The sequence below is a fragment of the Bos javanicus genome, chromosome 7 (assembly GCF_032452875.1).
Source record: "Bos javanicus breed banteng chromosome 7, ARS-OSU_banteng_1.0, whole genome shotgun sequence".
Lineage (NCBI taxonomy): Eukaryota > Metazoa > Chordata > Mammalia > Artiodactyla > Bovidae > Bos > Bos javanicus.
In genome coordinates this window covers 26,847,338-26,860,016 of record NC_083874.1, presented here as the reverse complement: position 1 = coordinate 26,860,016, position 12,679 = coordinate 26,847,338, and the positions used below count along the sequence as shown (strand labels likewise).

The window sequence follows — 12,679 nt, the reverse complement described above, 5'->3', positions numbered from 1 at the left end:
CAGTAAAGAATCCATGTGCAATTCAAGAGACCTGGGTTCTATCCCTGGGTTGGAAAGATTCCCTGGAGAAGGAAATGGCAACCCACTCCAATATTCTTGCCTGGAGAGTTGCATGGCCAGAGGAGCCTGGCGGGCTGTAGTCCATGGGGTCACAAAGAGTCGGACATGACTGAGCAATTTTCACTTAGTAAGCAAAGGCGTGCAACCCAAGTCAGGCCAATGGAAATCCCTCCTGGGATTTTACATTTAGAGTTGGAGGGGAAAGCACTTTGCTTTTTGTGTTATGGAGGTGGGAGCAAAAAAAAAAAAAAAAAAATTTAATGTGGACCATTTTTTAAGTCTTTATTGAATTTGTTACAATATTGTTTCTCTTTTATGGGTTTTTTGTTTTTGTTTTTTAGCCACAAGGCATGGCTGATCTTAGTCCCCGAGCAGGGATCAACCTGCACTTCCTGCCTTGGAAGGCAAAGTCTTAACCACTAGACTGCCAGAGAATTCCCAGGGAAAGATATTAACCAGGAAACATTGATAATCTCCCTGCTGCGTGGGAAAAAAGCCTACCTACATAGAAGAGAATAGGTCCAGAAGGGTTAAAAAAAACAAAGTTGAGAAATCTGACAGTTTCATCTGAGACCTTGGGTCTGTCATCCTGAAACCAGCCACACCCGGAACACCCTGAATTTACCAGTTACACAAAAGGCAGTAAGTTCTCCTGTGTGTTAGTCACTCAGTCACGTCTGAGTCTTTGTGACCCTGTGGACTGTAGCCTGGCAGGCTCCTCTGTCCATGGGATTCTCCAGGCAAGAATATTGGAGTGGGTAGCCATTCCCTTTTCCAAGGGATTTTCCTGAACCAGGGATCAAACCTCAGACAATTTTGAGTTGGTTTCTGTCACTTGCAAAGGAAAGCATGCTGCTTACTACACTAGAGGTAGGGAGTGTATAGAGGGTGTTAACCTATTTCATAATCACAGTATTTAAATTTTCCAATCTACAAGTATTTTGGCAACAGCAAAGGGCTTATCTAAATTATGCTTTTATACTACTATTTCACACCTTATGCATTGGGTAACTAAAGTAATTCACTTTTTGTATGTTGTTGGTCCATAAACTTGCAATTTCTTTTTTGAACTCAAGCCATGACTTCCATCTGTCACCAGTGGACTGTGTATGATATTTTGCTTCCCTGAAACTGGCAGCTGCCACAAAAAATATCAAGTCTAAACTGCAGTCCCCTCTGAGAGTTTGTTCACTTGGAAGAAAACTGAACTGGGCAAACCTTGGCAGCTCTCTTTGTTCTATTCAGCTTAACCAAGAAGAAAACACATAGGAAGCCCTCAATGAATGTTTACTGAATACATGAAATACAACCTGGGAGAAACATAACAATTAAAAATGAAGAACACTGAGGATTTTATTTCAGCAGCTAACTTCAGTATCCGTGCATGAATTTAGGAAATGTATTCACTTTGGGAAATGTAATGTGTCAGAAATGAGTGTAGTTGCAGGAACAAAAGTTGCGTTATGGTGTCTTGAAGTCTTAGACTGCACAGCTAGGACACCTGTGCCGCACAGCCAGCGTCTGGGCTCATCAGGTGGGAGGTAAACTAAGAACATTTAGCTGGCGCTGCTTATCTCTGACCCAGCTTCACCCTCATAGCTGTCCAAGTGGATTACTGTATTGTCTTGGCTCCTAGCCAAGGCTGGCTTGGATGTGTATTTTTGAAATGTTTATGGCTGTTGAGATTCCAGCCTGAGTGGTGCTAAGCATTTACTCAGCTGAGATATCATCCCTAATGGGATATAAATTCCAGTGAAAAGGAAGTTCAGGGAGACAATTGATTGCTGCTGGAGTACTAGAAAGATTCTCTTCTCAAGTTGTGGTGTACTGGCCTTTTTGATAATTGACCTTGGCACTTCTCCATGAGGTCCAGTGGTTAAGACTCCATGCTTCCACTGCAGGGGTCTCACGTTCAATTCCATGTCAGAGAACTAAGATCCCATATGTCCTATGGCAAAGCAGAAAAATAAAAAGAAAGAAAGAAAATTGACCTTATTAAATAGAAAATAAATGGGTCTTAGAATAATTGTTTTTTTCCTGAAAAAATTTTATTTAACCTCCAACTATGAGTATTCTCTTGCTATCTGACTCTACAAAGTAGATTCTTTAAAATATAGTTCAGTTCAGTCACTCAGTTGTGTCTGACTCTTTGAGGCCCCATGGACTGCAGCACGCCAGACCTCCCTGTTCATCATCAACTCCTGCAGTTTACTCAACTCATTTCCATTGAGTCGGTGAGCTATCCAACCATCTCGTCCTCTGTCGTGCCCTTCTTCTCCCGCTTTCAATCTTTCCCCGTATCAGGGTCTTTTCACATCAGGTGGCCAAAATTTTGGAGTTTCAGCTTAAGCATCACTCCTTCCAGTGAATATTCAGGACTGATTTCCTTTAGGATGGACTGGGTGGATCTCCTTGATGTCCAAGGGACTCTCAAGAGTCTTCTCCAACACCACAGTTCAAAAGCATCAATTCTTCTGCGCTCAGCTTTCTTTATAGTCCAACTCTCACATCCATACATGACTACTGGAAATACCATAGCCTTGACTAGATGGACCTTTGTTGGCAAAGTTATGTCTCTGCTTTTTAATACACTATCTAGGCTGGTCATTATTTTCCTGCCAAGGAGTAAGCATCTTTTAATTTCATAGCTGCAGTCACCATCTGCAGTGATTTTGGAGACCCCAAAATAAAGTCAGCCACTGTTTCCCCGTATATTTGCCATGAAGTGATGGGACTGGAGGCCATGATCTTAGTTTTCTGAATGTTGAGTTTTAAGCCAAAGTTTTCACTCTCCACTTCACTTTCATCAAGAGGCTTTTGAATTCCTCTTCACTTTCTGCCATAAGGGTGGTGTCATCTGCATATCTGAGGTTATTGATATTTCTCCCAGAAATCTTGATTCCAGCTTGTGTTTCTTCCAGTCCAGCGTTTCTCATGATGTACTCTGCATATAAGTTAAATAAGCAGGGTGACAATATACAGCCTTGACGTACTCCTTTTTCTATTTGGAACCAGTCTGTTGTTCCATGTCCAGTTCTAACTGTTGCTTCCTGACCTGCATATAGGTTTCTCAGGAGGCAGGTCAGGTGGTCTGGTATTCCCATCTCTTGAAGAATTTTCCACAGTTTATTGTGATCCACAGAGTCAAAGGCTTTGGCATAGTCAATAAAGCAGAAATAGATGTTTTTCTGGAACTCTCTTGCTTTTTCCATGATCCAACGGATGTTGGCAATTTGGTCTCTGGTTCCTCTGCCTTTTCTAAAACCAGCTTGAACATCTGGAAGTTCAGGGTTCACGTACTGCTGAAGCCTGGCTTGGAGAATTTTGAGCATTACTTTGCTAGCAGGTGAGATGAGTGCAGTTGTGCGGTAGTTTGAGCATTCTTTGGCATTGCCTTTCTTTGGGATTGGAATGAAAAGTGACCTTTTCCAGTCCTGTGGCCACTGCTGAGTTTTCCAAATTTGCTGGCATATTGAGTGCAGCACTTTCACAGCATCATCTTTTAGGATTTGAAATAGCTCAACTGGAATTCCATCACCTCCACTCGCTTTGTTCATAGTGATGCTTCCTAAGACCCACTTACCTTCACATTCCAGGATGTCTGGCTCTAGGTGACTGATCACACCATCATGATTATCTGGGTCATGAAGATCCCTTTTGTACAGTTCTTCTGTGTATTCTTGCACCTCTTCTTAATATCTTTTGCTTCTATAGGTCCATACCATTTCTGTCCTTTATCGAGCCCATCTTTGCATGAAATGTTACCTTGGTATCTCTAATTTTCTTGAAGAGATCTCTAGTCTTTCCCATTCTGTTGTTTTCCTCTATTTCTTTGCATTGATCACTAAGGAAGGCTTTCTTATCTCTCCTTGCTATTCTTTGGAACTCTGCATTCAGGTGCTTATATCTTTCCTTTTCTCCTTTGCTTTTCACTTTTTTTCTTTTCACAGCTATTTGTAAGGTCTCCTCAGACTGCCATTTTGCTTTTTTACATTTTTTTTTCTTGGGGATGGTCTTGATCCCTGTCTCCTGTACAGTGTCACAAACCTCCGTCCATAGTTCATCAGGCACTCTGTCTATCAGATCTAGTCCCTTAAATCTCTTTCTCACTTCTACTGTATAATTGTAAGGGATTTGATTTAGGTCATACCTGAATGGTCTAGTGGTTTTCCCTACTTTCTTCAATTTTAGTCTGAATTTTGCAATAAGGAGTTCATGATCTGAGCCACAGTCAGCTCCTGGTCTTGTTCTTGCTGACTGTTTACAGCTTCTCCATGTTTAAAATATAAGCCCTTTGGGAAAAATCCATAACTGCAATTATCATGTGTTCCAGTTGCAGTTTGCTAATCCTCTCTGGGCATTCTGGACATTCATAGAACAGAAAAGAATATGTCGCACATTTTGAATTAATCTCTCTTTTTTAAAAATTTTGATGAATCTACCATTAAATCAACACTTCTCTGTTTTTATTATCTCCTTTGGGTACTTCCTTTAAATATCCTAAGGTTTTGATTCTAAGTGGATTTAATTAACTAAAATATTCCAAATATTTAGAAATGTGAAACCTAGAAATATTCTTCTAGAGCTTTCATTGGATATAGTAAGTGTAATGATCTATGTAGTAGACCTTAGATATTTGCAGAGTAAGTCCAATTTCTTGACTCAGGCCGATTATACAAGTGGGCTCTGTTTGAGTGATTTTCTGTAAATGCCACCCTAACACAACCAAATGGATACATTTGATGATATTTGATCTCTCTGATGACATTTATCTTTTGTTAAGGTGATCAAAAGATACTCCTGTATATCTGTTTCTGAGATTGGATTTGTTTGACTTGAGGGAGTAGACAGTTTCACCATTCTTTAAGCAGGTGAGAAACAAACAGAATCATGTTATTTATTATGGAAATATGCAAGTTCTAAGTTGCCGAAAGTAAGTGTCTGACACATATCAGATACTTGGGAGGTTTTGGCATGCCCTACAGATGTTCTTGCCTTCTTTATACATTTACCAAATAATCATGGGTGTCCTCTGAACAGTGTAGCAGGCACTCCCTTTGGGGCATGAAAAGCTTTGGGAATGTAAGCTAAGAAAACAAAAACAGCACTTCTTCTTACAGAATATTTTACATAGATATGTACTGTTACACAATAGAAGTCAGTTCATTTTTAAAACTTTTAGTCACAAAAATACCAAAGATGATGACAAAGAAAAGTTAAAAGATTTTTTAAGAAAAAAAAAATTATACTTTAAAGACAAATATCCAATGGCCTCACTTCTTTAATGAATACCAGCTGTCAAGCCAAGTTCAAGAGCTTTGCTGCTGCTGCTGCTAAGTCGCTTCAGTCGTGTCCAACCCCATAGACGGCAGCCCACCAGGCTCCCCCGTCCCTGGGATTCTCCAGGCAAGAACACTGGAGTGGGTTGCCATTTCCTTCTCCAGTGCATGAAAGTGAAAAGTGAAAGTGAAGTCAAGAGCTTTAAACCTACACAAATGCTGCATCTCAAACTAATCAAAGTTATTGATTCAATCGGCTCTCTGAAATTGAGTCTAATTCTTATTTGGTTTGTCAGAGCCACCTGCCTCTCCTCCATTCTACCCAACCCTTTGTGACATTGACCCCAAACCCTCGTTTAAACTTTCTTATTCTTCCTGTGTGTTCTATTCTGGAATATTCCAAGGTATTCAGCCTGACCAAGCAACATTCTATTAGTAGAATGTACAATTTCCCCCCTTTTGGCAATTGCTAAAGTCTCTGAAACTGCTCCAGGAGTTTCTCGTTCCTCTGCTGTGCAGGATGCATTCCTTGTTCTTACCTTCTCTGGCATCTGACTTCCTTGGCCCTCCACCTCTCCCGGTGCGTGCCTCGGGTCACTTGCTCACTCGCTCTGACAATTCATTTTAGACACACCTCCCTGAGTAGTGCTCTCATGAGTGGATTGGATCCACATACTGTAGCTGGGGGTTAAAAGTGCTTGTCCCCAGCATGACCCTGAGGCCAGCAGCACCAGAAGACCAGCCAGTGGTGTCACTAGGCCAGCCCTGCCCAGCTCTTCTGTAGCTCCACCTTTGCTCTTCGCTGTTTCTAGTGAACACTGTCAAGCTCCCTGTGCGTGAATTGCTCAGACCTTCCCTTTTAAAAAGGTCAAAAAAAAAAAAAATCACACCACTTAACACAAAAATTATATTACACATAGATTTCTTTAAAATACCTTTTATTGTGTCAAGAACAGCTAACAGCAATTCCAAAAGGTAGATACATATGAAATAAAACTAAAAACATTGTCAACCTCTGAATTTCTTTAATGTTTTTTTTTTTTAATTCATAAAGATCTTACAAAGCATCAATGGTACAAAGATTCTGAAAAGAAATTTTCACTATTTATTTAACCAAACATGGAAGAGAGGGATTTTCTCTCTCGTGCTCATACCCTATTTTTCCTCTTCCCCAATTTTTTCTAACATGATAGGACCCTAGAAATTATGTCATAAAAAGTAACCAATTTTAGCAGGAGAAAAGTTTGTTTTCTGCATCTGCAAGCCAGGGAGACAGACTTTAAAGAAACCAAACTCCTTGATTTTGGACTTCCAGTCTTCAGAACTGTGAAAATAAATTTCGGTTGTTTAAGCCGATAAATAAATTTCGGTTGTTTAAGGGAGTTGGTGATGGACAGGGAAGCCTGGCATGCTGCAGTTCACGAGGTCACAAAGAGTGGGACACAAGTGAGCGACAGAACGGACTGAATCTACAGATCTTATTCAAAGCTTTCCAATTGTTGGAATAATGGCTTTTATTTACTTATTTATTTTAATGTGACTGCCTCCAGTATTTAGTTTAAGCACATGGCATTATTTGGCGTTATTTGGAGTTTGTTGACCCAGTCATTGGAGCATGTGAACTTAGCTCCTCTGTGGCCATTGGATCTTATTTCCCTAACCAGGGATGGAAACCAGTTCCCCCGCCTTGCATGGCCGATTCTTAACTACTGGATCACCAGGGAAGTCCCTGAATAATGGCTTTTAGAGCGACAGAAAATCCTAGATCATGTATTGCTCTCAGTTGCTAGGTCTGTTTAGGCTCTTTAAATCAGAAAAAAATTCTTTCTTTCCTTTCATGATAAAACTTTTGAAGGATTCTAGTCATTTACTGTACAGGGTGTCCTCCAGTTTGGGTTTGCCTGGTATCCTTGTCGACTAAAAAAAGATGTACAACTTGAGAGCTGTGAGTTAAGTTTTATTTGGGGCAAGATGAGGAAGATAGCTCTGAGAGACTGCTCCAAAGCGGCAGTGGGGAAAATTCAATACATAAGGTTTTGAGAGCTCAGTATCATGAAGCACCTATTTTACAAAAGGTTTTTTTTTTTGTTAGTAGTGAAGATCTGATGTCTCCAAGAAGGGATTTAGTGCATCCCTTTATATGAGGAGATGCAAGGATTGAGATCATAAAATCTGTTCAAAACATCGAACTTATCTAAAGACCTGTCGCACCAGATTCCTTGGAGCACAGAGTGCCTCAGTCCACCCTGAACTCCCTCAGGGGTTGTTGAAGGTCAACAGCTATAGCAGCGGGGTTCAATCTCCATAGAGGCAGATGGCAAACGCCTTTGCTGTTCAGTTCTTGGCAATGCTCTTGGTAAGTGCCACTTTTTAGTTGACATCCTTGTGATTAAAATCATACTAGGTACTTTGGGCAGAAAGAAATTCCACATATTCCTCAGTGCACTATCAGAAAGCACGTGATGTCAAACTTCTTCTCTATCTCGTGAATTTAACTACAATCTCTGGATAAAAAGTTGTTTGGCAGTTTTCTCCACTGTAAGGGGACTAATTTTCTCTGAGTAATTAATAAGAATATTGTGGTGAATATTGTGTCTCAACCACCAAGCTGGAGCTCCTCTGGTCCAGGTGGTAAGCATCAGGGTGTGTAGGGGGCGGGCCTCGCAGCTCACCTGCTCCTCCACCCCACCTAGCTTGCTCCTAAGGTCTGTGCCTCAGGCCCGTGCCCAAGGTCTCAGCCTGGCCAATCCTTCCCTGCAGGCTGCACCCTTGGGATCCACCTGCTTGCTCAGTTTTCAGGGTGCTCTGTTTCCTGCCCTGGGCCATGATTTGTCTTTTTGTGAATGACTGCATAGATGTGAATAGATGGCTCACTTCTTGGGGTCAGAATAGGGTTTTATTTATTTTGGTATTTTGGAATGTGTTAATTGGTTACTTTTTTCAAAGTTGGAAAGGTAAGGAGAAACACTGGGCCTCTCAGTTCAGTTCAGTCGCTCAGTCGTGTCTGACTCTTTGCGACACAAGGGACCGCAGCACACCAGGCCTCCCTGTCCATCACCATCTCCCGGAGCTTACTCAAACTCATGTCCATTGAGTGGGTGATGCCATCCAACCATCTCATCCTCTGTTGTCCCCTTCTCCTCCTGCCTTCAATCTTTCCCAGCATCAGGGTCTTTTCCAATGAGTCAGCTCTTCGCATCAGGTGGCCAAAGTACTGGAGTTCCAGCTTCAACATAAGTCCTTCCAGTGATATTCAGGACTGATTGCCTTTAGGATGGACTGGTTGGATCTCCTTGCAGTCCAAGGGACTCTCAAGAGTCTTCTCCAACACCACAATTCAAAAGCATCTATTCTTTGGCACTCAGCTTTCTTCATAGTCCAACTTTCACAACCATACATGACTACTGGAAAAACCATAGCTTTGACTAGATGGACCTTTGTTAGCAAAGTAATGTCTCTGCTTTTTAATATGCTATCTAGGTTGGTCATAACTTCTCTTCCAAGGAGCAAGCGTCTTTTAATTTCATGGCTGCAATCACCATCTGCAGTCATTTTGGAGCCCCTCAAAATAAAGTCTGCCACTGTTTCCACTGTTTCCCTATCTATTTGCCATGAAGTGATGAGACCAGATGCCATGACCTTAGTTTTCTGAATATTGAGTTTTCAGCCAACTTTTTCACTCTCTCACTTTTGTCAAGAGGCTCTTTAGTTCTTCTTGGCTTTCTACTATATGGGTGGTGTCATCTGCATATCTGAGGTTATTGATATTTCTCCTGGCAATCTTGATTCCAGCTTGTGCTTCATCCAGTCCAGCATTTCTCATAAGCTACTCTGCATACAAGTTAAAGAAGCAGGGTGAAAATTTACACCCTTGATGTACTCCTTTTCCTATTTGGAACCAGTCTGTTGTTCCATGTCCAGTTCTAACTGTTGCTTCCTGACCTGCATACAGACTTTTCAAGAGGCAGATCAGGTGGTCTGATATTCCCATCTCTTTCAGAATTTTCCACAGTTTGTGGTGATCCACACAGTCAAAGGCTTTGGCGTAGTCAATAAAGCAGAAATAGATGTTTTTCTGGAACTCTTTTGCTTTTTCGATGATTCAAGGGATATTGGCAATTGATCTCTGGTTCCTCTGCCTTTTCTAAAACCAGCTTGAACATCACGTTCACGTACTGCTGAAGCCTGGCTTGGAGAATCTTGAGCATTACTTTACTAGCATGTGAGATGAGTGTAGTTGTGCAGTAGTTTGAGCATTCTTTGGCATTGCCTTTCTTTGGGATTGGAATGAAAACTGACCTTTTCCAGTCCTGTGGCCACTGCTGAGTTTCCAAATTTGCTGGCATATTGAGTGCAGCACTTTCACAGCATCATCTTTTAGGATTGGAAATAGCTCCACTGGAATTCCATTGCCTCCACTAGCTGTGTTCGTAGTGATGCTTTCTAAGACCCACTTGACTTCACATTCCAGGATGTCTGGCTCTAGGTGAGTGATCACACTATCGTGATTATCTGGGTCATGAAGATCTTTTTTGTACAGTTCTTCTGTGTATTTGTGCCACCTCTTCTTAATATCTTCTGCTTCTGTTAGGTCCATACCATTTCTGTCCTTTATGGTGCCCATCTTTGCATGAAATATTCCCTTGGTATCTCTAATTTTCTTGAAGAGATTTCTTATCTTCCCATTCTATTGTTTTCCTTTATATCTTTGCACTGATCACTGAGGAAGGCTTTCTTATCTCTCCTTGCTATTCTTTGGAACTCTGCATTCAAATGGGTATATCTTTCCTTTTCTCTTTTGCTTTTGTCTAACTCAGTGAAACTATGAGCCATGCCTTGTAGGGCTCCACCCAAGATGGACAGGTCATGGTGGAGAGTTCTGACAAAATGTGGTCCACTGGAGAAGGGAATGGCAATCCACTTCAGGATTCTTGCCTTGAGAACCCCATGAACAGTATGAAAAGGCAAAAAGATAGGACACTGAATGATGAACTCCCCAGGTCAGTAGGTGCCCAGTATGCTACTGGAGATCAGTGGAGAAATAACTCCAGAAAGAATGAAGAGACTTAGCCAAAGCAAAAACAACACCCAGTTGTGGATGTGACTGGTGATGGAAGCAAGGTCTGATGCTGTTAACAGCAATATTGCATAGGAACCTAGAATGTTAGGTCCATGAATCAAGGCAAACTGGAAGTAGTCAAACAGGAGATGGCAAGAGTGAACGTCAACATTTCAGGAATCAGCGAACTAAAATGGACTGGAATGGGTGAGTTTAACTCAGATGACCATTATATCTACAACTGTGGGCAAGAATCCTTGAGAAGAAGTGAAGTAGCCATCATAGTGAACAAGAGTCTGAAATGCAATACTTGGATGCAATCTCAAAAATAACAGAATGTTCTCTGTTCATTTCCAAGGCAAACCATTCAATATCATGGTAATACAAGTCTATACCCGTACCACTAATGCTGAAGAAGCTGCAGTTGAACGGTTCTATGAAGACCTACAAGCCCTTCTAGAACTAACACTCAAAAAAACAGATGTCCTTTTCATTATAGGGGACTGGAATGCAAAAGTAGGAAGTCTAGAAATACCTGGAGTAACAGTCAAATTTGGCCTTGGAGTACAGAATGAAGCAGGTCAAAGGCTAATAGAGTTTTGTCAAGAGAATGCACTGGTCATAGCAAACAACACCCTCTTCCAACAGCACAAGACTCTACAGATGAACTTCACCAGATGATCAACATGGAAACCAGATAGATTATATTCTTTGCAGTCAAAAGTGAAGAAGCTCTATACAGTCAGCAAAAACAAGACTGGGAGCTGACTGTGGCTCAGATCATGAACTCCTTGTTGCCGAGCTCAGACTTAAATTGAAGAAAGTAGGGAAAACCACTAGACCATTCAGGTATGACTTAAATCAAATCTCATATGATTATACAATGGAAGTGAGAAAGAGATTTAAGGGACTAGATCTGATAGACAAGAGTGCCTGATGAACTATGGACAGAGGTTTGTGACATTGTACAGGAGACAGGGATCAAGACCATTCCCAAGAAATAGAAATGCAAAAAGGCAAAATGTCTGTCTGAGGAGGCCTTACAAATAGCTGTGAAAAGAAGAAAAGTGAAAAGCACTAGGTCTCTAGACTTAACTGATGATGAAATGTGAAATCCGCTCTTTTGAAAGATAATAAAGATGTAAATAATTCTTCCTTTTTTTTTTTTTAATATGGAACGCTTCATGAATTTGCATGTCATCCTCGCGCAGGGGCCATGCTAACCTTGTCTGTATTGTTCTAATTTTAGTATATGTGCTGCCAAAGTGAGCACAGCTCTTGCTTGTAAATAAACCAATTTACTTCTTGTGGAGACCCAAGTGACCAGATATTTCCAATCAGGAGTTTTATTTTTTTACAAAGGCAGAGAGAGATTAAAAGATCCCCAAGATGAAGAAGAGCTGGGGCTGTAAGCTTAAGATTCTGAGTCCAGGACTTCCTCATAGTGCCAAATTCATTTTGATCTGGTCCATCCCTTTATAGGTATTCCCTGGTGGCTCAGAGGGTAAAGAATCCACCTGCAATGTGGGAAATCTGGGTTCTATCCCTGAGTTGGGAAGATCCACTGGAAGAGGGCATGACAACTTATTCCAGTATTCTTGCCTGGAGAATCCCATGAACTGAGGAGCCTAGCAGGCTATATAGTCCATGGGTCGCAAAAAGTCAGACTAATCACATCCCTTTACAGACACAAAGTAGAATGGACAAATTTCAGGACCCTAAAAGATTTTAACCTATATGCAGGTCAGGAAGCAACAGTTAGAACTGGACATGGAACAACAGACTGGTTCCAAATAGGAAAAGGAATACATCAAGGCTGTATATTGTCACCCTGCTTATTTAACTTATATGCAGAGTACATCATGAGAAACACTGGGCTGGAAGAAGCACAAGCTGGAATCAAGATTGCCGGGAGAAATATCAATAACCTCAGATATGCAGATGACACCACCCTTATGGCAGAAAGTGAAAAGGAACTAAAAACCTCTTGATGAAAGTGAAAGAGGAGAGTGAAAAAGTTGGCTTAAAGCTCAACACTCAGAAAACAAAGATCATGGCATCTGGTCCCATCACTTCATGGGAAATAGATGGGGAAACAGTGGAAACAGTGGCAGACTTTGTTTTGGGGTCTCCAAAAATCACTGCAGATAATGACTGCAGCCATGAAATTAAAAGACGCTTACTCCTTGGAAGGAAAGTTATGGCCAACCTAGATAGAATATTAAAAAGCAGAGACATTACTTTGCCAACAAAGGTTCGTCTAGTCAAGGCTATGGTTTTT

The 12,679-nt window shown here is 41.2% G+C and overlaps 1 non-coding gene across 1 annotated transcript; it reads right to left on the bottom strand.

The window, feature by feature from the left end:
• Positions 1-11,564: 11,564 nt before the first annotated feature.
• Positions 11,565-11,671, bottom strand: LOC133252272 (U6 spliceosomal RNA). The gene has a single exon (XR_009737885.1). It is a non-coding gene; the product is annotated as a U6 spliceosomal RNA (small nuclear RNA).
• Positions 11,672-12,679: the final 1,008 nt, after the last annotated feature.